Source organism: Sapajus apella, unplaced genomic scaffold, assembly GCF_009761245.1.
Source record: "Sapajus apella isolate SASKATOON/1434 unplaced genomic scaffold, GSC_monkey_1.0 scaffold4, whole genome shotgun sequence".
In the NCBI taxonomy this organism is placed as follows: domain Eukaryota; kingdom Metazoa; phylum Chordata; class Mammalia; order Primates; family Cebidae; genus Sapajus; species Sapajus apella.
Window position 1 is genome coordinate 44415371 of NW_022436944.1, and position 22897 is coordinate 44438267.

Here is a 22897-nt window from a genome sequence, read left to right on the forward strand (position 1 = left end):
GCCCCTCTCCAGAATTTGGTGGGAAAAAACAGGGCTCACATGAGCTTTACAAAATGCAATCAGAGGGGGTTAAAATGAGAAAACCAAGTTATACTTATTTAACTGTTGCTGACTGTAAAAGCTAAAATAAAAAATAGTTTTTGCCTTGAAGCTAAGGGTGCAAACATATAGTACCAAGAAAGTTGTACTAACAAACTTGGTCATTTTTGTGTGGATTACACACACAAGGGACGTGTGCACCTGCCAGTGTATCATGTACCATGGACATAGGTAGTTCCAAAAGAGCTATGCTGGGGGGTCTGGCTCCAACTGTCAAGACCGTAGGTGAGTCTTGATTTTGTCATCTGTAAAATGGCATTACCTGCTGTCTTATGGCTTAACAAAAGGGAGTGATGATGGCTTGAGTGTTAATTTCTTTCTTGTTTGGGAGCCTATAATGAAAAGCTTATGAAAAGATGATTACCAAACTCATAAGTCTACTCCTCCTAAAATTAAAAAATTAAAGACAAAAAGAAAGAAAAAAGAAGGGGAGAGAGTAGGGAAGAAGGGAATAAGAGAGAGAGGGTTGGAGGAAGGGAAGAAAGGAAGAAAAAAGAGAGAACAAAAACTTAACACCTGGCTCCTCTCCCATCCTAACTTTTTTACTTTCTCCAGCTTGGCTTCTTATGACGACTTCCTAGTCATCTTCACAATTTCTCCTTCTCGCATTCTCTTTCAAAGCCTGTAATTTAGCCTCCTTTTTTTTCCAGGTGATTCTTAGGGATACTAAAGTTTGAAATCATTCGTATTGGTAATATGGAGCCCTAGAAAAGTTTTACATTGTTGTTTTTGTTTTATGTATGCATGTGTGTATGAATATAGATACACATATATAATGTGTTTATATACATATGCACACCTCCATGTGTGTGGTATGTGTGTGTGTGTTTAAACACAGTTCACAGTTTTGGATGGCAGCTAACTAATAAACACATTCTCCTTGGTCAATTCATGTTACAAATTTGATCATATGCATCTATTATCTCCTATCCCTGATGCCGTCTCACTAATACCGAGCTTACCACCACAAATCACAGTACTCAAAACTACCTTTCATTACTCCCCTTTGTATCCATCATACACTTGGCTACAAGATCAGTCCCTTGAAAGCCCCATCTTGACCCTTCCTCTCCATATTTGAAGGGTCTCCTCTAGCTGCCTAATTGTGACCAAGTCTGCTAGGTATCTCCACATGTTCCCTCACAAACAAATCCCACTTTTATTCTGGGTGGCAAGGTACCCAGCCACATCTTCCCACTTCCTTTGCAACTAAGAGTCGGTAGATGAGATTGTAGATAGAAGTTGTTTGATGGGCATTCTGATAAGACTCCCTAAAGAGAAAAAACACAGCCAGAAATGGGTGCCTTTTAATGCCCCTCTCCCATTGCTGCTGTTGTCTAGAATTTAGATGTGAAGGGTTGCACCCCAGCAGTTATCTTTAACCAAGAGGAACTCTTGAGGATAAACCCATATGCTAAGAATAGCAATGCAGAATGATAGAAGGTACCCAAGTCTCTGCTGACCACAGAACCACACCCTCTGCTTTGGAGAAAGAAGTAAACCTTTGTTTGTTTAATCACTGTTTTTTATGGTTTTCACAATGGGCAGGTCCAAAATAATACTTTTATCTCTTCAAAAATTGAGCTATTTCTCCAATTTGGCCAATGTATTATGTTGGTATACTTTCATCTATTTCTTCTCTTCCAAAGACCAGGAGCTTGCCGATAGAACAATCTGAGTTAAAGCCCAGCTCTGCCACTGACAGTGAAACCTTTAGGCATTGCTCCTAACCATTTTACCCTAAATTTCTTTGTCTACAAACGGAATAAAATAATATGCACATTAGGGTGTTTGTAACTTTTTATCAGCCTGCTTTTAAATTAATAGTTCAATAGCACCAATAGGGAAAATATTTGGGGAAAGAAAAAGGAGATAAAGATCAAACACAGATATATTTTCTAACTTGTGAACAGCTCTGACAAGCAGTTTGGTGGATGAAAATGTTCAGCATACTGTTTTAAAAAACGTGGGAAAAATGTCAATAAATTGGACTTTAATGATTGACATTTTACCCTCACGCCCATTCTCAGGAATAACTGGAATCTGACTACACATGTTACATTATTTACTTGACCAAGGAAGAAAGAAAGCAAGAGAGAGAAAAGAAAGAAAGAAATTTCTAGAACTTCGGCTCTAGGAGAATCACTTGCCCGAAGTCCCTGGAATAGAGAAGACTATGACTTATATCTTGATATTTTCCATTTGGTTAAATTGCCTTCCCCCCCTCCCGTTTATTTATTTTATTGCATTTTAGGTTTTAGGGTACATATGAAGAACATGCAAGATTGTTGCATAGGTACACACGTGGCAGTGTGATTTGCTGCCTTCCTCTCCATCACCTACATCTGGCATCTCTCCCCTTGCTATCTCTCCCCAGCTCCCCACCCCCACCGTCCCTCCCCTATTTCCCCCCAACTGACCCAGTGTGTAGTGCTCCCCTCCCTGTGTCCATGTGTAAATTGACTTTTAATGACTTGAAATAGGTCCTTTCAAATGGAATTGCAAAAAAGCAAATTCTGCTCAAACTCTTATATTGTATAATTTCATGTCTGCTCTCACGCACATTAAACTAAACTGGTTGGAGAAAAATCTCTTGCTAAATTAAATGTGGTTTGATCAGGAAATTTGTGTGCACGTGCAGCAAAGCACAGCATGCGTGGGTTAAAAAAACGTCCTGATTATTTCGAGTGTTCTTTTTCATGGCTGATTCGGTTTTACCATAGCTTCCTTAGTGAGCCGAATTTGTGTTACCGTGGATCTGTGTTGTGAGTGATACAGGCTTTGGCCCTTGGTTGGGAAATCACTCAAGTGATAGACATTTTGTCCTTTCTGAAGAAAAATAATACAGCCTCAAAGGCTGGAACATTTGAGTATCTTCAAATCCTTCCTTCTCCAGCTCCACATGACTCTTTCTTGCCATTTCCTAATGCTGTCATCATTTCCTTTTCAAAAACATCTTCCTTGCTCTTCCCAGCCCCATTTCACTCTTGAGGCTCTAAAATGCAGAATTGGCCGCTGGGTCCCATCTGCCCTAGTCTATGTCCTTAGCTGTATTTCTGCCACAATAATTACCTTCCTACTAGCTGACTTCTAAAACATACAATAACAACATTTAAATGAAGTTGTTTCAAAGCATTTCAGGGCAAGGAAAGTGGCTTTTAGAGGGTCAAAATGCCCTACTGCAAAAACACAGGTAGAGGGCCCATCATTTGATAGTTCTTGATACCCTCTGAAAGCAAAAAGACTGAATTCACAAGCAGCCTGTTTCATAGGTACCACGGAAGGCCTGTCTTTCAACCTCAGCCACCAGAAGTTCCACTCTGCTAAGATAAATGAGAATTCTGTATTTTATAGGGCATTTAAAAAGCAGATCAGTAGGAGCAAAGGATTAAAAAGTTATGAAGAATTTGAATTTGATGAGTATTGTTAATAGTGCATGTTAAAGTAATGCATGACAGAAATGAGGTTTATATCAGTGAAGTAGAAATTACTGAACAACATGCAACCCTAAATTAAAGAAATACATCTTTGGGACCCCCACAGGATGGGGCCTCACTATGGCATCTCATTTCCCTAGGCAATGAGCCATACGGTCTTGGATGGAAAGCCAACGATAGCCACTTACATGCTCAGCGCCTCCAGAGGGCCCCAAGCTTATTTTGATCTTTCCTCTTTCTCACAATATTGCTGATTGCATCAAAATTCTGGAAAGAGGCTCAGAAGGGATATTTCTTTGGGGGAGTGGATGAGGCTAGGACTATCCATAACTCTTAGTGTCAGTTCAGATCAGTATGACCCTGCAGAATGATCCTGAATGTGCCAGAAATGGACCATGTCTTTCTGTACAATCTTAGGAGGTAAAAGTCCAGCATAGTTAAAAGAGTAGAATTCCATGTTATCTGGCTCACTAAGAATGGGTATACAATATGTGTAATGTTTGTCACACGTTTCTCACTTATGGAATTCTTTATATACATGGAAATGGATATAGAAGCCCAATACCTAAACAGATAAAAGTCCAGCTACATCTTGGGTGGGTGACCTAGATGGTCTCCACCCACCAGCACTCCAACAAGCAGAATCTTTTAAGGGGCTTCCTAGAGCCCTGCAAGCTCAGAGGACCCCCATTTAGAATATGGTTCCTCTCTAGGCCTCCTGGGAGCTACATACTGGGAGTGCAATGATTCTTGGCCTCTGTGGTCAGTGGAATCAAATATTGTCCTCTGGATCTCTACTCCCAGAACTCCCAGGTATCACACCTTAGCCACATTACAGGTTTCATTGTTTGGAATTCCTTGAGAGTTTTTTTCCTCTGGATTTGGTGATTATTGAACAAAAAATATTAAAAGAGCAGCATGATTTTAAATCTTCAGAACCTCTCTGCATAATGACCTTAGACTGGATTCAATAAACAGTCCACATAGCTTTAAGGAAATTGATCAAACTCAAATATCTGGTTACAGTATTTTCATTCACTAAATGCCTAATTTATTTTTGATTTATTTGCCTCTTTGTTTTTATTTTTTTCATGGAAGTACAATTTATTTAAAGTAAAATGCACAGGTGAGTTTTAATAAATGGCAGGTGGCCCACACTTCTATACACATTTTCATCACTCTAGAAAATTCCCTCATGCCCCTTGCCAGCCAATCCTCTCTTCTCCCCAAGGTAATCACTATTTTGATTCTTATCACCACAGATTAGTTATTCCTTTTTCTAGAACTATATGAAATGAATTAATACAGGGTTCACTCTTTTGTGTCTAATGCCTCAGGTTTTGAGCATCTATAGAAATCTCTTCTTGGTTTCCTTATCTGTAAGTTGAGGAGACGGCCCTGCAAAAAGAGTGTGCAAGTACTGGGAGGTGTCCCCGGTTTCCTGGTGGGAATGGAGGACCTCTGAGGTCACCTTGATTGGGGTGGGGTGAAGAAGAGGCTGAGCACTGGGGTTGCAGGATCCTCCTCATCTTTAAACAGAACAGCTGTTCTATTCCATGCTTTACAAATTGGGTGCCACTGAAAGATTTCAATTGGGAAAAGGAGAGAGCTATTTGTAAAGATGAAAAAAAGTTAGAAAACCGTAGGTTTTGAAGATTCTTAGTGATTTTTTTCCTTGAACATTCTATAAATTACCAATAGCGTTTTCTGATATGAGAACTGTCTATGGCTGGTCCTCTCTAGGGAGGGCTGGGAGACAGAGGCAGCCAGACAGAGGGCCCCAAGGGAGCACTCTGGGCACTGAGCGCTGTAATACTAGCACTGGTTACAATCAGATAGCACCACCCCAACCCAGGCGCCTAGACAATAGGCCAGAGGCCATGGGCAAGAAGAGGCACAAAGACAGCATTCAAAAGGCCCGGCTCCCGCAGCAGTGAGCATTTCTATAGACTGCCAGACCCTGGCCAAGCCTGAATGTCATCTTATCACCAGAAAGCCATTTTTCCATGGTTAGTTTTTAAACTGCTAAAAATAATAAATACAGAAAGGAAAGTTCCGACACAACGTTATATGCATAGACAAACTGAAACTGTGTTGTTATAATTATGTAAACAAACTGGATCTTAAATTGTAACCCAGTGATCTGAATGGGTGCTTGATATGAATACATGCCTCAGGACTGAAAGGAGAATTCAGAAGACTTGCCAGTAAAGAAAGTGAATCTTTACCACACAGGTGCTTGTACCCTGTCTGACTGGCTGTAACCAATGGGTTATCTAATTCTCATGCCTTTTTATAGCACTCAAGGAAAAGTCACATGGGAGAGGACTGTTGGATCTTCACCAAGCACAGTTTTCTGGCATAATAAGTGAAAATGGGCTTTCTTCTCTCACTGCCTCGAGTGAATTGTAGCATTACTTTTCTATTATGCGTTTAGTTCATTTAATGCTTTATACTTCTTCTGAATACCTATAGAGTTCAAAACTACATTAAATACAACAGCAGCAACACTACACATTAGGCGATAATTCCCATAATGCTTAAAAAGGACAATTAATGGCAAAGATCGCAAGTCTGCAAATAGTCAAGCTGACATCTGACCTTCTTATTCATTAAATCATGTGTGGAACTTGGCACCCACGCAGGACAGCCAACCAGAAGGAAACTGCAGATCTGGAAAAAAAGGAAATACAGAAGATAAATATAAGTTGTTTTAAAGTTTCCCAACATTTGATTAATCTACAACTGTTCTTATTTCTGTGTTTAAATAGGGTCTGGTTTCAGAGCTGTCTCTGATTTTGAATACATGCAAATAGACTTAGATAAAATCTTATTGTAATTGGGAGATGGTTTCAGGGAAAGGGACTCTAACACAAGTACTGTAAGAACACATTACAGGCGTGGGACAACTTTGGTGAATCTCGGAGCTCTACATTTCTGTGGAGTTTCAGGGACAAGACCCAAGAGCTTTGGATTGGTAGCCTGGAAAGATGAATAAAAAGCAAATGTGAACCTCAAACTGTTTAGACACTTTGTGTTAAAGAGAGTCCTGCTTTATCTCGGTGGATGGTTCCTGGAATAGGTCTCAACATATAAGAGTTGCAATCCAGCCGGCTGGATTGCCGTATGAAACCTGTGAGGAAGCGATGGGTTCTGCATCAGGGTATGCACCCAAGTATGAAGCTATCTAGATTGTGCTAACTAAATGCAATCATATGGTGAACAATTCTCCCAGGTACAAACAAGATGAGAAAGGCAGCCAAACAGACCACGACACCTGCCACGCCACAGAGGATGTCGCCGACTGGCTGCCTGCACGGCAAGGGAGAAGCTGACTTTCAACTAACTGCAGTCCTACAATTTTTGTGTTGTTGTTGTGGGTAACTTAGACATTTTAGAAAAACAGAGGTTAGCAGGGCAAACGTCTGGGTTCTTACTACCCAAAATATAAACCATTGCAAACATTTTGTCACCTATGTTCTAATTTTTTTTTATTTAAAAAGGGTATATTTTAAAATAACATGAAGAATGCCTTTTTTTAAATTAGAAAAATTAGAGCATAGGAATAATCTCCTTGATAACCCCACGCCAAGCCCAGACTGTGAGTTGGTTTGCATCTTTCAAGACCACTATTTTTTTTTTTTTTTTTTTTAACATTCACACACTTAAATTTATATCCAGGGCAATGAACAATGTTTTTGTATTTTTAATTTACCTATATGAAATGAATCTCTGTTTGTGTATCTTTTGCTCTACATTGTTGACTCAGTATGTTGGATGTGGGCTCAAACCATGCTGATGTATACCAGCTCATTTCCTTTAACTGCCACATTGAGTAAATATACACTCGGTCATTGGCTTTTCACCCAACATCCAACGTTTATGGTTCCATAAAAGCCCTTGTTATATCATTAAAGTGATTGTTGGTTATGTGTGGGTGTGCATATGTATGTGAGCATAAGCAAATTTTCTCTGCTCTTGACTCTGGGCTTCTGAAGAAGCTGCCATGTCTTGTTTCTGCAGTGGTTCTTCTACCCTATGACTCCATGCAGGGTACACTCAGTATGTTGAAAGGGAAAGCATATTTCTTAAAATTATTACTAATTTTCTTCCCTTTTACAACAGCATTAAGAAAGACTTTGGAGTTGTATTTATCTATTTTCTTCAAAATCTCTCTGCACTGCCTATTTCATAAACCTTCAACTGCAAAACCTTTAACTTCACCTTACCATTTGGCTGACAATCAGAAACTCTGATAGTGTGTGGCTGAAGACCAAGGCAATTAAGAAGCTTATTCAAAAAGCATTCTCAAAGACACCATTAACAAAGCCAAGAAGACTTGTGTTTATAGCAGTTGTTGCGACTTTAGGGCAATTATGTATACATATACAGCATTACCCCGACATTAGTACATGAATATGAGCAGCGCCTTTTACATACAAAAATTGGACTTCTACCTATTTGTTTGAGAGCATAATTATGATTCAGGCTTTGAAGAATATTCTGACTCTGTGAAAAACTAAAAATTCTCATGTAATTAATAAGCATTGGTATACACGACATTTATTAATCACACATTATGGACTGGGTTGTTCTAATTATTTTGCCTAATTTCACATAATGTAATCCTCATGATGACCATATGAGGTAAGCATTATAAATAACCCCATTTTCCAGATGAAGAAAGGAGAGAACAATTAAGCGTTTTGCCCAAAGTCAAACAGTGCAAAAAAGGCCAGCCAGGAATCACACCCAGGCAGTTGCATGTCATGGGCCTTGTTTTAAATGATTGAGGGCAGACTCAGGTTTTAAAGATAAAACTGCTAGGAGGAAAATGAAACGGTGTCACTGAGGTGGCTTCCAAATTTTGCTATAATTAAAACATGCGGCATCTTTTTCATGGTGTGCTTCAAACGGAGAACAAGCCAAATTAGAGCTCTTCAAATAGATAAACTGAAAGTGCTTTCCCTGTGATGAAAGAAATTTAAAGTAGCAAGATCAAGCCCCAAACTCTTCCAACTTAAACATACCCATTTTCAGTTATTCTCTTTAGAAAACAGTGGCCGTGAATTTGTTCGTGGCTCAAAGGAGACTGCCCAGTTTTGTTTACACAAGATTCAAAGCAAAAATGAGAATCACTCCCTGGGACAGCTTTAGCTCAGAATGTGTGTTCTTTGCACATTTTTAATTGGGGCACAAATATATTAACAGTGTGGCTATTTTGTAGTTTCAAAGGAATCTGTTTTGTAACTGATTCATATTTATATTTGGAATATATTTATTTCTGGGCATGAAACAGTTCATTTTGTTAAGCCACCTGACCTGAGGTGAGGTTGGCACTATTTCCCATGACTGCTCTCAATTAATGCAAATTGAAGGTTAAAGGATAAATAAAGTCCCTTTAACTTGTTTTACTAATATGTTATTTATAAGCTGCTCTTTACTTGGCCTATTTTTTTTGTGACAGTGACTTTGTACGAATGAAATTGCACAGAACTAGCAAACACATAATGCATATTTTATTTGCAAATCATTTAAAGGGTTAAATTTAAATAAATTCTATTTTAAAGGGCTTAATATTAGGGCAAAATTAATTCATTCTCCCTGTACCCCCTCTCTTTGGTCTCTGATTTCTTACTAAATCTAGCCTGAGCTAGATTGATTGAATCGAATTAGTGGGCTTTTAATGTTTTTATAAAGTACTTTTTCATTCTTTTAAAGTTTTATTTTGACAGTTAAATAGTATCTCATAATATCACACTTATTGAAGGCCAGTGAAGTTTTTTCTTCTGCTATCCCAAATAGGACTACAAAGCATAACATCATATAAGTGTCAAGTTAAAATATAGGGCAAATCTTAAGAAATAGAATTGGTCATTCAATGGGAATGTACATTTTACCTTTTGATTTTATTTCCAAATTAAATTCTATGAGGTTGTTTCAATTTATGTCTACTCTGAAAGTCCTGTTTCTCCAAATCTTTGCTAAAATGTTATTAAATATTATATTTGCCTACTTGATAGCAGATAAACAGAATCTTAGAATTCACCTATATCTTGGGTAAGTAAAGTTGTAGATCTTCTGATACATTTAAATGTTTTTTGTATTTCTTATTGTGTGACTTTTCCTCCCTCTGCTTCCTTCCTTTTTTCCTTCCTTCTTTCCTGCCTTCTTTCAGTGGTTTGCCCATGGTTTTCTGCTAGGTTGGTGGACATTTTCTTATTGATATACCATTGTATTATATCTTCTAGAAAAATATACTCTTTTTCTTTCACCTGTGAGTTTCAGAGTTTTGTCAACATCTGTTTTTTTTTCTAATCCATCCCTCCCTCCCTCCCTTCCTCCCTTTCTCTCTTTCTGTGGTAAAAGACTTGGCTCATTGCAACCTCCACCTCCTGGGCTCAAGTGATCCTCCTGCCTCAGCCTCCTGAGTAGGTGGGATGACAGACTTGTGCCACCACACCCAGCTAATTTTTGTATTTTGGTAGATATGGGGTTTTGCCATGCATGTCGCTCAAGCTGGTCTTGAACTCCTGAGCTCCAGCAATCTGCCTGCCTCAGCCTCCCAAAGTGCGGGGCTTATAGACATAAGCCACCATGCCCAGCTCATAACAAATTTTTGAGTGCACAATATAGTATTGTTAATAATAGGCACAATGCTTTATTCCTCCCTGCAGCTACCATTTTATCATGTAACTTTGTAGCTCCTCTTACTGAAGAGATTGGCTCTATTTTCCTGTGCTCTTTGACTCTGTTTTTGGCCATGTGATTTGCTTTGGCCATTGGAATGTTATCAGATATGCTGCATATAGAAGTTTGAAAAAGTTCTTGCTACATTTAAGTATTTTCTCTTGCTCTCCTGTGATTGCCATGAGAATATGCCTTAGATAGCTTGTTATGGATGAGAAACACACAGCGGAGTTGACTCATATCAGTTGTCTCTACCAAGGCCACCCCAGATCAGCCTAGACCAGCCAAGCCCCATACATAACAAGACAGCCCAGCCAAGATGAGCAGAGTCACCTAGTTGATGCACAGCTGATCACAAATGCATGAGTGAGCCCCCCCAAGACTTGCAGAAGCACCCAAACAACTCTCAGACTCATGCTCTACTGAATGCTAATTGCTTCACACTATTTAGTTTTATCGTAATTTGTTACTATCCCTGGTAATTCCAAATAATGTCATTATGCACTAGATACTGATAGGGGACCTATCCCTGTTGCACCCCCCCCCCCAAAAAAAAAGAGAGAGATGCCCACATAGAAAATGGTTTAGATAAAATTCAGCAAATATCCATCAAATGCCAGCTGTATCAATCAGGGTTATCCAGGAAAGCAAACTGTTTTAGGCATTTAAATAGGAAGGGTATAAGGCAGGGAACTGATTTACAAATGAAGGAAAAGGTGTGAAGTTGAACATGGGAAAATGAGGCATCCAGCAGGAAACCCCTAAGCTATCAAAACAGAAATGGAGGTATTGATATTGGAGCCCTGGGGTTGGGGTCATTCAGCAGAAACTGAAAGCTTTAATTCGCTGCTCCAGTAGGAGCTGAAGCCATAGAGGAGACACAAGTGTTGTCAGAGATATTATCTGAGGCAGAGACTGGAGAAGAAATACCCTGGCTTCTCCCTTCTTTCAGTCCTCTGATCTTCCTCCAAGGCCTTCCAATGGCTGAAACCAGAGGAGGCACAAACCTCAGCAGGCAGCCCCTCATAATACAGAGGCAGGGCATGGAAAGGATCTGTGGGCAAGCAGACGAATACACGGTCATGCTGTGCAAGGTACCATACAAGGTGTTGCTCAGTGCTCTGTGTGACATCCTTAAAAATAACAGAATCAGAAAAGATACTGGCTCGAAGGTTAGATAGGTCCCAACTAGGTGGAAATGAGCGAAAGGATGCCTAGGCTGCAGCAACTGCAGGAATGAAGTGCAGGGAACACTGAGGGAATACCAGGCATTCTGGTTTGGCTTTGAAGTTTGGTGTTTGGGAGAGGGAAATAGAGATGGAGTGTGGGTGATGAGGCTGCAAAGGTAGAAATAGGGCTAGAGCTTGAAAGATTCTATTCTGATCCAAGAAGATTGGAGTTTTGTTCTAAAGGCAATGGGAAATTTAATGGTTCTGAGCAAAGGATAATATAATACCAGTTGTGCATTAGGAATAGTGATAGAAATTTGAAGGATAGATTAGAGACAGACAAACTAGACTAGGGGTTATTAAGTGCAGACCCCAGGGAACTTATAACCCTCCTTAAGTAATTTGTAGAAGTTTGTTTGAGCATTCAATTTCCTGACAGATGGTACATAGCTGTTGCATGATTTACAATGGAGTCTATGACCCCTGACCCCATCAAAACTGTTTAAAGAAATTATGATAGAAGCTTTCTAGATGACTTCCTTGCTTCTGGTGCTTAATGAAGATCAAAAACATAACAGTGACAATGGAAATGAAAAAGGACTAAACAGAAACATTTATGAGGTCTGTCTAAACAAATAATCTAGCTGAACCTGAACAGAATGAAACAACAGCAAGAGATACTGAAAGGCTTAGCTATGGGCAATATCCATATGCTATTCTTTTCCTTCCTTCTATAAAATGGAGGAAGCAACTTATGCTTCCAAGATACCATAAAGATTTACTCAACTAGAAAGTTCTAAGATAAACACAAAGCATATATATCATCACTGCCCATCTCCCATGTTCACCACAGATATGACTATTCATCAAAAGCAATCTTTCTTTGCTGCTGACTCCAAGCACAATCTCCAAATCCTTCTCAAATAGCAACCAGTCAGACATTGCCAACCAGTTTAAGAAGAAACTTGTGTGCCCTCTCTGCTGTAAGATGTTTTCTAGAGCAAATATTTTTATTAATATTTATTGTATTGACTGCTCTTTAATTTCATAAAGATTTAGTACCAGTGAATGGGTATATTTGACAGAATGTATTACATACTGTATACATAATACATATACATATATGAATATATGTATATACATATATACTCACATAAGTACTTATATATGTATATACATATATATGAATATACATACATATACATATATATGTATATTTCCCACATGTGGAAAATTTAATCACATACAGTTGGATTTCTAACTACATCTTACCCAAGTTCATGAACCCATTTAATGTTAATTCAAAACAATTGACACAGATTTTAACTAGGCTGAATTAGGAGGGAAAACTGTGTTTACATGAAAACTTACTCTATTATCCAATTATCATAGTAAAGTTTTAAAATCAGCACATGTCATCACAATAAACTATGAGTGACTTCACTGTTTGGTAAATTCTGAACTCCAATCATTGGCAAGTAGGTATATAGTATTGCTAAAAGCCACCTGTGTTTCAAAGGATGGTGATGTTTGGGTTGGCATTTGAATGTCACTATGGTGATTTTCTTACCTTGGGATGTTTTCTATCTGACATTTGAAAAGATAGGTAATTTCAGCATAGAACCACAATAAAGACAGATTCAGATAAGCCAGGTTTGTTTTCTACTTGTAGTTGATCAACGAGAAAATTATTACTGTCACATCAGCATGAAGACTTCCCCTGCTCCCCTCAACATCAAATTCTGAAGTATGACCTCTTCAAACAGAAACAAACAATATGTCGAAAACTATCTATATAGAAACGTATTCTCACAAAATTGGAAAAAAACACCCTGTATTATAATAAATTCCCAGAAGTAATTATTTGACCATGATCCACAATAAAAAAATGTTTTGATCTGTAATACTGTACTGTTTTATACTGTAACACTGTTTTAATCTGTAATACTGTAATGTTTTATACTGTAACACTGTATAATGTTTTAATCTATAATACTGTAATACACACATACAAAAATAAGTAGGGGATATATATGTATATATATGAAACACAAGTTCCACAAAATAATATTCTTACTCCTGTGATACACTTGGATACTCTCTATTCCATTTAACTCTACCCTATTTTGTTCTATTTTATGTACTATTTCTTTTTTTTTTAAATGTTAGTAATAATCTGCTAAATTCATTTTATTACCCAGTAATATAGCCCAACCACAGTTTGAAAAACGCTGCCGAAGCAAATTGACTAACATACTCTGACTTTATTCACCAATGTAAACATAGCCACAAAAGACCAATCCTGAGCACCTTAGCAGGGGAAAAAAATCTCTTGGCTTGCTCCCTAGTATCCTGGATGAAGCCAAGGTTTGCTGAGCCAACTTTTGTAGTTTGTGGTTGACAATGACTGAAAGCTGAAAGGCAGAGATCAAATCCTCACTTTCCCTCTCAACACATCTCTTCCGCTGGGTAATTTATACAGTGCAAGTATCAAGCTATTCAATTTTGCTGTCATTTACTGTTCTTTTTCCAACAGCAATGGAAACACAGCATCAGTTTACTGTCTTCTCTCTTAGGTAGAATTAGATTATTCTCCCTCATATCCCTTTAAACAAGGATAGCATTCACCACTTCAGAGAGTCCCCCCTAGAGGATCTCCAAACAAAGTGTGGCAGGGAAATCACTACCCATGAAGGAGTAATAGCATAATCTGGAAATTGAGGTTGTCAGTCCAGGTTACATACAAGAACAAGCGTTATAATGGCTCTTTTGATTGAGTGAATACAATTGGAACTGAAACAACATAATTAATAGTTAGAACAAACAGACACTTCAGGCATGCACAGTAAAGCGAACTACTCTAAGCCGTAAGTTCTGTAATAGGACAATAATAATGCTTAATGTATAAAGATGTGATGCGGATTAAATTAGTAAGTTAAATATCAAAATGCATAAAGTGCTGAGAAGAGTGCCTGGCTCAAGAAAGCGTGCTATAAGTGTTGGTTTTATCATTATGCTGGCCCAGGGAATTGGCAGATATCAATCTAGTTCTATACTGAACCCAATGCAAAAACCCAGAAAAGAAGGGTTGGTTCTAAGTGCCCCTGGAGTTATACTCCACATTTAGAATGTCAAATTGAGGCATTTTTGAGGGGTGCTGGATTGGTCTGTGGCATTGATTGTGAGGATGCTTTAACGGCATCTGTCATAATTTATCAAATCGTATATTTTACATAAATTTATTTTATGTCCATGAGACCTTAATAAAACTAATAAAATTAGCTTTATTTAGTTAAAATTAAGGAAAGTTAATAAAGCAGACCAAAACTAAAAAAACTTTAAAGGAGTATGCTTTCAGTTGAAGGAGGCAGGTTCCAGATGGCAGCTTGGAAACACAGGAAGAAACGATGAACAACACAAATGGTAAATATGCAGCAAATCTAAATGAATATTAACTATTTAAAACAATAATTATTAGATCTTATGGGATTTAATACATGTAGAATTGAAATGTGAGACCATAATTTATAAGGTAGGAGTGGTAAATAGAATTAAGTCCCTTGCGTTTTCTGGAAAGCAGTCAAAGTCTCAATTCATATTATACAAGAATAAATTAACATTTTGCTTTGTAATTCCCAGGGTAACCACTAAAAGAAGAGTAAAGGAATAAATGACTAACAAGCCAGTAGAGATGAAATAGTTCATTAATTCAAAACATGGTAGCAAAGGAGAAGAAAAGGCACACTAAACAGTTGGGGCAAATAAAAAATCAAAGAGTAATATTATAACCCAAATATATCAGCAACTGCATAAAATGCAGATAGACTAAACAGTTCACATAATATACATATACTAAATTATTGTTAAAATCCCAGTTAAATGCTGCTTAACTGAGACACACTTTTGGTATAAGGATACACAATTTAAAAGAAAAAAAAAAGGATTGAAAAAATTACATGTAAATTATGTTAATATCAGATACTATAAACTTAATAACAAGGGATATAACCAGAGATAAAAAGCTATTTCATAATAGTAAAAGAATCCCATAGAAAGATATGAGTGATAAATCAGAATCCACCTAGTTACAAAGCCTCAAAATATATAAAGTTAACATTGCTAGAGCTAGGAAAAGAAATAAGAAAATCCACAATTAATGTGGGAGAGTTTAATATGCCTCTCTCAGTAACTGGTAGAACAGGCTGCTAAAAATGAGTAAGAACATAGATAAGAATAAGGTGATTAATACATTTGACCTAATCTATTTATAACATTACAGCCAACAATTACAGAATACACAGAATACACATTGAACATTTACCAAAATTTATGATGTGCTGATAATAAATGAGTCTGAACAAGTTTCAAAGATCAAACATCAAACAGAAGATGTTCTCTGACCACACTGGAATTAAATAGAAATCAATAATAAAATAATAACTAAAAATTACACAAATATTTGGAAATCAAACAATACCCTTCTAATTAACCCATGGGTCAAATATTAAGCCCAATGGAAATTAGACAATATTATTAACTTAAATAGAAGAAAACATGCTACTTCAAGTGTGTGAGATGCAGCCAAAGGTGTAAATGGGGGGAATTTCTATACTTAAAAGCATGTATCAGAAAAGAAGATGGCCAATGATCTAAGAAGGTCATCAATGATCTAAATATCCATCTCAAGAAGCCCTAAAAATAATACCAAATTAGGGTCAATAAAAGTGGAAATGAGCAAATAGCAAGGATTGGTAATTAATTATACAGAGAACAGAGGTGTAACAGAAATTCAATCAAGTCAAAAATTGCATCTTTGAAAATGCTAATATAACATAAACCTATAGCCAGATTCATTAAGATAAAAGAAGAGAAAGGAAAAATTACATATTTGAAATGAAAAGAGAAATCACTATAAATCCTACAGACAATAAAAAGATAAGGGGATATATGAACACATTATGGCAATATTTGAAAATGTCAATGGAATGAACAAATTACTTAAAAAACTTTACTCAAACAGAAAAAAAAATAATAAAAATGTGAATGATACTATATTCATTAAAGAAATTGAATTTGTACATACAAATCCACTCACACAGTATTCTCTAGGCCTAAACTGTGGAGAGTGAGTTCTACCAAATACTTAAAGAAAAAACAACACCAATTTTACATAGTTCCTCCAGGTTATAGAAGAAGTGGGATCATGTCTCAACTCATTCGATAAAACTCATTTTATGAGGCCAGCACAGTGTTGATCACATAACAGTATAAGGGTATGACAGGAAAAGAAAATTATCAACTAGTAGTTCTTATGAATTTAGAAGAAAAAGTAAACAAAATATTAGCAGACTGAATTCTGAGATAATTTTAAAAGGATAATACATTAATGCAAGAGGGTTTTCTTTTAAAAATACAAGGTTGGTTTAATATTAGCAATCAATGTAAAGCACTCTATTAACAGAAAAATGAAAAGCATCTAGTCCCTTAAACGGATACATTGATCTATTCATGACAAAACACTCAGCAAACTAGATGTATAGTAAATTTTGAAAACTTCACATTTTCCTAATGCCTCAACAGCCCTACCAATAGGCTGTAAACACGCCCTGCCCTGGTGACCACGTGTACTAGTATAATAAGCCTGGTCCCTGACACAAGTCTCCCTTCTTTCCTTTTCCTGTCACCTAGTGACATTCAGAGATACCAAGAAAATCCTCTCATGCCTTTCTTGTATACGCCATCCTGACCTCCTAAAAACGCATCTGTCTATAGGTCCTCACTCTCTTGGCTTCCCACTTACTTAGTGAGCTGGCTTACCTGGCCCTTCTCCCGTGGGGCCTTATGCACAGTGTGCTTTGCTTTCCTTTCTAGGACCTGCAAGCATAATAGGTCATTTAATTGCATATGCCTCTCATAGTCTTTCCATGGCCTTACTGAAGTGATCTTTAAAGACCTCACAAGCGGGATTTACTCTCCAATTTACAACATACTAGGATTGGAAAAAAACTCTCAGTTTGAAGAAACCTTATAACAAACACGTTAATGATGAATATTGAAAATTTCCCCTGAGACTAGAAATAATTCAAGGACAATTTCTATAACCACATCTGTAAAACATTACACTACAAATCGCAGGCCCTGCAATTAGAGAAAAAAAAGATTGAAAAAGGAAGAGATAAAACTGTGATTATTCTTTAAAATCATAATTGTGTATGAGAAAAACTAAAATATCCCTCAGATAAATTATTACAACTAATAAGTTAATAAAGTCACACCACTGGATATAAGGCTAACATATAAAACTCAATTGGAATTCTATATACCAACAACAAACATTAAGAAAATAAAATTCAGTAATTTATACCATTTACATTGGCATAAAAATATCAAATAGTTTAAAATGTATTTTTAGAATATATGCAAGACTTCTAAATGGGAAACTACAAAACTTTACTGAGAAAAAGCAAAGGAGATCAACATAGGATCATAGATTGGAGGCCTCAATATTGTAAAGATGTCAATTCCCCCCAAATTATTATATAGACTCAATATACAGTAATCCCTATCAAAATCTCATAAGTCTTTTTTTTTTTTTTCTGGTGGAAGTTAGTAAACAAATTCTAAGATTTATGTGAAATAGCAATGAGCCAAGAATAATCAAGGCAAAATTGAAGGAGAAGAATATTAGAGGACTTAACTCTACCAGTTACAGTATTATAAATCTACACGGATTAAAACAGTATGCTATTGACATGGGATAAATGAATAGATCAGAAGAGCTCCAAAGAGAGTCCAGAGACAGAAACAGAAACACATATACCATCATTAATTATTAAAAGTGACACTGCATTGTAGTGAGAAAGGGCACTGTCCTGAATAAATGGTGGTAGGTTAACTGGATATCCATATTGTACGAAATACTTTTGTGCCTTCATATGATACAGGAAACTGAATCCCAGGTGGGTTGCTGGTAAAAATGTAAAAGGTGAAACACGAAATCTTCGGAAAGATAACATATGGGAAGATAGTCATGATTTGGGTGTAAACAAAGTTTTCTTAAACAGGACACAAGCAGCATTAAGCATAAAGGAAAAAAAGAAAAGTAAAATAATAAATGTTAAAAGGAGATAATGGAAAAAGTAAGAAATTAGATTACATTAAAATTAGGAATTTCTGTTTACCAGAGGACACCATTATAAGAGTGAAACGTGGGAAACAATAATTTCATTACATATAACTGACAAAGGAGTCATATTCAGGATATACATTGAACTCCTATAAATCATCAAGAAAAAGGTAGCCCAATATAAAACGGCCAAAAGACTTGGATGTTCTCAAAAAAGAAGACATTCAAATGCAAATAAGCATATAAAAAGTGCTCAACCTCATTATTTATCAGGAGATTGCGAATTTAAAACACAATGAGGTATACACATACACCTACCAGAATGGCTAAAACTAAAAATGCTGCCAATACTTAGTATTGGAGAAGATGTGAAGAAATGGGAATTCTCATACCCTGTTGGTGAAGTATAATCATTTTGACTGTTCTACGATATCTCTTAAAGCTGAATATACATGTATTATTAACCTGCAACTTCGCTCCCAAACCTAACAGAAATGTGTACACATGCTCACCAAAAGACCTGTACAAAAATGTCCACAGCTGCACTTTGCATAATGATCAAAAGCTGAAAACAATTCAAATGTTCATCAATAGTAGAACAGATTAAAATTTGTAATACAGTACGATTCAAATCAGAAATGATAGACAGTCTTCCAAACATAATATTGAGCAAAATACACCAGATACAAAAACTATATTCTACATTAGGTCATTACATACAGTTCAAAATGAAGCAAAACTAAACTCTGGCTTTAGACCTCCAGAGAGTTCAGTCTTTCCTTTGGGAAGAGCGATTATATGGGCATATTTGCTTTGTGGAAATTTGTTAAGCTGTATGCTAATGATTTGTGTACATCTCTGTGTGTATGTTTTGTTATAATAAAAAGGTTTATTTAAGAAATATTAGGCCAGGCGCGGTGGCTCAAGCCTGCAATCCTAGCACTTTGGGAGGCCGAGGCGGGTGGATCACGAGGTCAAGAGATCGAGATCATCCTGGTCAACATGGTGAAACCCCGTCTCTACTAAAAATACAAAAAATTAGCTGGGCATGGTGGCGTGTGCCTGTAATCCCAGCTACTCAGGAGGCTGAGGCAGGAGAATTGCCTGAACCCAGGAGGGGGAGGTGGCGGTGAGCCGAGACCCCCCTTTCCCACTCCCCCGGGGAAAAAATGAGAAAACCCCCTCCAAAAAAAAAGAAGAAAAAAAAAAAGAAACATTAATACTTTTTTTTTTCTACTTAACATTCACAAGCACACAAACATGTGGCAAGGAACAGTGATGGGACCTACTGTATCCATCAGGGTAAATGTCAGACATGCATCCATCAGGGTAAATGTCAGACATCTTATATAATGTAACATGGCGCTGTCACCCTGCATGTAGTATCTATATGAAGTGGTATAAAAAAGGAGGTTAAAAGAAACAGCCTTAACTTTTCAGGATTTTCTGTAAATACGTTGTTTATTATGTCATTCATTTTTTTTCTGGCTGAAGAATAGCAGATTTTTTTCTAGTTTATAGCTGTAGATCAGCACCTCAAATCATGCAACCAATCAGTTTCTTCTCTTCCCATTGGCTCCTAAAAAACTCAGCCCTAAATTTGTGTATACCCTTAGATCAGCAGTTTTCAAACTTTGCTTACCATGGCCATAGAAAGAAGTTTTATATCATGACCTAATGTACAAACACACACATAAATATTAAACTTACATAAAGGGTATAATACCCTTGCTTTGCGGAATGCCTTCTGATATTCTGTTCTCACCTTCACATACTAATCTTTGAAAACGATGGGTGCTCACTAAGATGGTTTCACAGGCCATTAATGTGTTGCAACTAAGTTGAAAAACATTCTTTTCTAGACAATGGTACATATTGGGCATTCAATAAAAAGTTATTGAATGAATAATGGTATGCATTTTGTTAGTTTAGCCTAAACTCCAGTTTGTTGTTAGCCTTGTTTTCCTTTGCCTTCTCATCATTTGTTATAAATCATGTCAACTTCTTATTGTATATGTATCTTTAGAAATTGTCTTAATCTTTTCCAGAACAAGTCCTTAAAAAACACTCCGAAAGTCGCACAGTAAATCAGTCAGAGCAGAGACAGGAATGAAAAGGTCATCCCAAGGCACCCAAGGTGCTGGGAACAAGAAGCTTAACACCTGTAAGACAGACACTTCCTGTCCTACCTCTGTAACAATGTCTGCAGCACTAGGACAGATGAGAGCAGATGGTGACTGGGACTAAGTGCCTGGAGCTCACCTCTAACCTTACAGGGAACCCTATATACTCTTGCTTTCCATGAAGTTCTCTTGCATTTCCGACAGATGGGAGAGAGCAAGCCAGCTCATTCTGAGAAACACAAAGACAGTTTTTGAAAGAAGAGCAAAGGGTTCTGCAACTGACAACGAAGAATGGTGTGAGCATCTATGTGCATCGCTGCGATAAAGAAGCTCATGGTCTTGAGTTTCTTTTATCTCTCTTTTCAGGGTGTAAAGTCTTTCTCAGGCCATTGCAATTGTGTGTCAACAGAAGAGCTAGCAAATATGTTGGAAGGAACTAGTTCAGGCATGTGAGAATAAACCTTATCTTTCTAACACAGGAACAAATTTAACCTTAATAAAACTTTTATTTTAAAACATTCCTGTTGGTACTATTAAACAAAACTTTCATACAAAAAGTTCTTGGATCACTTTTGGGCAAATTGCCATTCTGGCTTATCTTCAACACCCAAAGAAAGGAAAACATGTTTTAGGCCAAGCACCATGGTCCAGTTCAGCAACGCTGTCCCTGTGAGGATAGGGCTGTGGCCTAGAGAAGAAAGGGGAACGTGACTGGTTATTGTTTTAGCTAGAAAGGGTCAAAAATCACAAGGAATGTAACTGGACTTAATGGACCAGAAGCCAAAAATGCAGTCTAAGATTTACCTCTACAGATGTCTATAGGAACACTTGTTTTAGCAGCATGAAATCAGAAGCAGCCTGCACGCTTCAAACGGGGGTGGACGGTTTTAAAAGGTCTTTGTGCAGCCATTCAAATTCAAACTTACAAACTCACAATGCGAGAATTCACCACCCCAAAATATTAAATGTAAACAGCAGGAGAAAAAATTATCTATACGAAATATGAATTCAACCGTATTTTAAACATTTACATATATTACACATGCATAGAAAAAGACTTGGAAGAAAAACTCCAAAATATTAAGAGGAACTATAAACACTGGCTAGTGAAATTAATAATGGATATTCAATTTCTTCTTTATTCTTTTATTTTTCAAATTCCCATTATAGGCATGGATTGCTTTGATAGCTCGATAGGTAAAGCTATTTTTAAAAATGTAATAATGTGTTTCTTTATAAACTATAGTTTATTTTTCATCTATTGATTGACAAACATCTGGATAAAATTTTGTTCAGTTTCTTTTTAATAACAACTCCAGGGGTTAAACTGCAACTCAATAAGAACAGGCAGACTGAATGCATCAGTGAATCACATGCAAAGTAAAAGTGAAACATAGATTCTTACCCTCGAGTATATTTGCATCAAAGAAAACCAACTTAAAAAAAAAACAAACTCTTATCAGAAACACTCTTTGTCTTGTATATTTTTTTCATGTGGGATGTGTAGAATAATTTAAAACTATAGTCCATAAGTAACACTTTTGGTTTAGATAGCCTAGCCTACACACAGTCAGTGTAAATGTCACACAGCCATGAATTCCTTGGTGCAGAGTTCCACAGTTCTACAGCAACTCATGTCACCCAGCTGGCTACAGGCAAAACTGAGCAATAGACACATCTCTATGGACATTTGACAAGGAAATGAAGGCTGTACAAAGAAATGAGGCTGTGTATTCAAGCTAGGACCATGGAAAATTCACTGTGAATTAGCAGGCACACCAGCACATGCTAAAGAAAGCGTCTTCATTTTTCATGTGGTTTCTAGTTACTTTGTCACTTTCCTGAACTGTGTGGATATTACCAAAGGCTCAGTGTTGCACTGCCAGGTACAGGAAGGAAAAAGGCAGGTTAATCTGTTTTATCATTTATTTCTCTGACTTTATATGTTAGGTGATTCTATATGGTAAAAAACAAAGCAAACAAGGGAAAGAAAAAATAGATTTTTAAAATCTCTTAATCTAAATAACACAACATTTAATAAAGCAGGTGTGCATCGCAAATTTTAAATACTAATATGTGGGCAAGTCATCTCAATCCTTTGGTAAGCACTGCTAAAATTAAAAAAAAAAATTCTCAGTAAGGAGGACAGCCCTTACTAAGTACATCATTTACAATATGGTAGTCTTGTGCCCTGATTTCAGTTAAAGGTTTCTATAAATAATTTTAAACATTGCATACTATTCCATGCTGTAT

The 22897-nt window shown here is 36.9% G+C and overlaps 1 protein-coding gene across 4 annotated transcripts in view; it reads right to left on the reverse strand.

The window, feature by feature from the left end:
- Positions 1-22897, reverse strand: part of THRB (thyroid hormone receptor beta) — a 375781-nt gene that overhangs the window by 213148 nt on the left and 139736 nt on the right. For all 4 annotated transcript variants that reach the window (XM_032267857.1, XM_032267848.1, XM_032267841.1 and 1 more), the window contains exon 2: positions 6138-6209. The gene's annotated coding sequence lies outside the window, so the exon portion shown is untranslated. The remainder of the gene's footprint in view (positions 1-6137; positions 6210-22897) is intronic.